Raw genomic sequence first — 4,001 nt, forward strand, 5'->3', positions numbered from 1 at the left:
TTGTGTCCTCTTGTTTTTTGTAGCCCAGTTCCCCACCCCAGCCTCTCTGTACCCCGACTCCCTATACAGGGGACTGGATCTGTACTGACCAGTGGACTGGACACCCCTACTCTTACTGACGGTGTCCTGGGATCCGTACTGACCAGTGGACTGGACACCCCTACTCTTACTGACAGTGTCCCGGGATCTGTACTGACCAGCGGACTGGACACCCCTACTCTTACTGACAGTGTCCCGGGATCTGTACTGACCAGCGGACTGGACACCCCTACTCTTACTGACAGTGTCCCGGGATCTGTACTGACCAGCGGACTGGACACCCCTACTCTTACTGACGGTGTCCCGGGATCTGTACTGACCAGCGGACTGGACACCCCTACTCTTACTGACGGTGTCCCGGGATCTGTACTGACCAGCGGACTGGACACCCCTACTCTTACTGACAGTGTCCCCGGATCTGTACTGACCAGCGGACTGGACACCCCTACTCTTACTGACAGTGTCCTGGGATCTGTACTGACCAGCGGACTGGACACCCCTACTCTTACTGACAGTGTCCCGGGATCTGTACTGACTAGTGGACTGGACACCCCTACTCTTACTGACAGTGTCCCCGGATCTGTACTGACCAGCGGACTGGACACCCCTACTCTTACTGACAGTGTCCCCGGATCTGTACTGACCAGCGGACTGGACACCCCTACTCTTACTGACGGTGTCCTGGGATCCGTACTGACCAGCGGACTGGACACCCCTACTCTTACTGACAGTGTCCTGGGATCTGTACTGACCAGTGGACTGGACACCCCTACTCTTACTGACAGTGTCCTGGGATCTGTACTGACCAGTGGACTGGACACCCCTACTCTTACTGACAGTGTCCTGGGATCTGTACTGACCAGCAGACTGGACACCCCTACTCTTACTGACCAGTGGACTGGACACCCCTACTCTTACTGACAGTGTCCTGGGATCTGTACTGACCAGCGGACTGGACACCCCTACTCTTACTGACAGTGTCCTGGGATCTGTACTGACCAGCGGACTGGACACCCCTACTCTTACTGACCAGTGGACTGGACACCCCTACTCTTACTGACAGTGTCCTGGGATCTGTACTGACCAGCGGACTGGACACCCCTACTCTTACTGACGGTGTCCTGGGATCTGTACTGACCAGCGGACTGGACACCCCTACTCTTACTGACCAGTGGACTGGACACCCCTACTCTTACTGACAGTGTCCTGGGATCTGTACTGACCAGCGGACTGGACACCCCTACTCTTACTGACAGTGTCCTGGGATCTGTACTGACCAGCGGACTGGACACCCCTACTCTTACTGACAGTGTCCTGGGATCTGTACTGACCAGTGGACTGGACACCCCTACTCTTACTGACAGTGTCCTGGGATCTGTACTGACCAGCGGACTGGACACCCCTACTCTTACTGACGGTGTCCTGGGATCTGTACTGACCAGCGGACTGGACACCCCTACTCTTACTGACCAGTGGACTGGACACCCCTACTCTTACTGACAGTGTCCTGGGATCTGTACTGACCAGCGGACTGGACACCCCTACCCAGCCAGCAGCCATATCACCCTGCAACTCACAACTGGCAGACCCCTGGAGCTCAGCAGGTGTGAGCCTGGTCAGTACCTGGAGGGGAGACTCCTGGGAGAAGCTCAGGTTGCTGCTGGAAGAGGTGTTAGTGGGGCCAGCAGGGGGCGCTCACCCTGTGGTCCATGTGGGTCCTAATGCCCCAGTATAGTGATGGGGACACTATACTGTAAACAGGCGCCGTCCTTCGGATGAGACGTAAAACCGAGGTCCTGACTCTCTGTGGTCATTAAAAATCCCAGGGCGCTTCTCGAAAAGAGTAGGGGTGTAACCCCGGTGTCCTGGCCAAATTTCCCATTGGCCCTGACCAATCATGGCCTCCTAATAATCCCCATCTATGAACTGGCTTCATTACTCTGCTGTCCTCCCCACTGAGAGCTGGTGTGTGGGGAGCGTTCTGGCGCACTATGGCTGCCGTCGCATCATCCAGGTGGGGCTGCACACTGGTGGTGGTGGAGGGGATCCCCATTACCTGTAAAGCGCTTTGAGGGGAGTCTCCAGAAAAGCGCTATATAAGTGTAAGGAATTATTATTATTATTATTACTCTTACTGACAGTGTCCTGGGATCTGTACTGACCAGCGGACTGGACACCCCTACTCTTACTGACAGTGTCCTGGGATCTGTACTGACCAGCGGACTGGACACCCCTACTCTTACTGACGGTGTCCTGGGATCTGTACTGACCAGCGGACTGGACACCCCTGCTCTTACTGACAGTGTCCCGGGATCTGTACTGACCAGCGGACTGGACACCCCTACTCTTACTGACAGTGTCCTGGGATCTGTACTGACCAGCGGACTGGACACCCCTGCTCTTACTGACAGTGTCCCGGGATCTGTACTGACCAGCGGACTGGACACCCCTACTCTTACTGACCAGTGGACTGGACACCCCTACTCTTACTGACGGTGTCCCGGGATCTGTACTGACCAGCGGACTGGACACCCCTACTCTTACTGACGGTGTCCCGGGATCTGTACTGACCAGCGGACTGGACACCCCTACTCTTACTGACGGTGTCCCGGGATCTGTACTGACCAGCGGACTGGACACCCCTACTCTTACTGACGGTGTCCCGGGATCTGTACTGACCAGCGGACTGGACACCCCTACTCTTACTGACGGTGTCCCGGGATCTGTACTGACCAGCGGACTGGACACCCCTACTCTTACTGACGGTGTCCCGGGATCTGTACTGACCAGCGGACTGGACACCCCTACTCTTACTGACGGTGTCCTGGGATCTGTACTGACCAGCGGACTGGACACCCCTACTCTTACTGACGGTGTCCTGGGATCTGTACTGACCAGCGGACTGGACACCCCTACTCTTACTGACGGTGTCCTGGGATCTGTACTGACCAGCGGACTGGACACCCCTACTCTTACTGACGGTGTCCTGGGATCTGTACTGACCAGTGGACTGGACACCCCTACTCTTACTGACGGTGTCCTGGGATCTGTACTGACCAGCGGACTGGACACCTCTACTCTTACTGACCAGCGGACTGGACACCCCTACTCTTACTGACGGTGTCCTGGGATCTGTACTGACCAGCGGACTGGACACCCCTACTCTTACTGACGGTGTCCTGGGATCTGTACTGACCAGTGGACTGGACACCCCTACTCTTACTGACGGTGTCCCGGGATCTGTACTGACCAGCGGACTGGACACCCCTGCTCTTACTGACGGTGTCCTGGGATCTGTACTGACCAGCGGACTGGACACCCCTGCTCTTACTGACGGTGTCCCGGGATCTGTACTGACCAGCGGACTGGACACCCCTACTCTTACTGACGGTGTCCCGGGATCTGTACTGACCAGCGGACTGGACACCCCTACTCTTACTGACGGTGTCCCGGGATCTGTACTGACCAGTGGACTGGACACCCCTACTCTTACTGACGGTGTCCCGGGATCTGTACTGACCAGCGGACTGGACACCCCTACTCTTACTGACAGTGTCCTGGGATCTGTACTGACCAGCGGACTGGACACCCCTACTCTTACTGACGGTGTCCCGGGATCTGTACTGACCAGCGGACTGGACACCCCTACTCTTACTGACAGTGTCCTGGGATCTGTACTGACCAGCGGACTGGACACCCCTACTCTTACTGACAGTATTCTGGGGTCTCCCAGAGCAGCTCTGCTTGGGGTGGGAACTCAAAGAGGCCTCTGAGATACAGGAGCCCCCCATCCCAGTAAATCTGCACAGGGGTACCCCCCTCTGTCAGCACCCTCTGACCTCGCAGGCCAGTGGGGGCACCGTCGCGTACGCACTCACGAGTGGGTCCCGCTGGCCTCGCGCTATTGTCTCTGTACCCCTCCTCCTCCTCCTCCTCACCCCCCCTGATCCTCCTCCTCCTCA

The sequence above is a fragment of the Lepisosteus platostomus genome, chromosome 6 (assembly GCF_059453375.1).
Source record: "Lepisosteus platostomus isolate fLepPlt1 chromosome 6, fLepPlt1.hap1, whole genome shotgun sequence".
Taxonomy (NCBI): domain Eukaryota; kingdom Metazoa; phylum Chordata; class Actinopteri; order Semionotiformes; family Lepisosteidae; genus Lepisosteus; species Lepisosteus platostomus.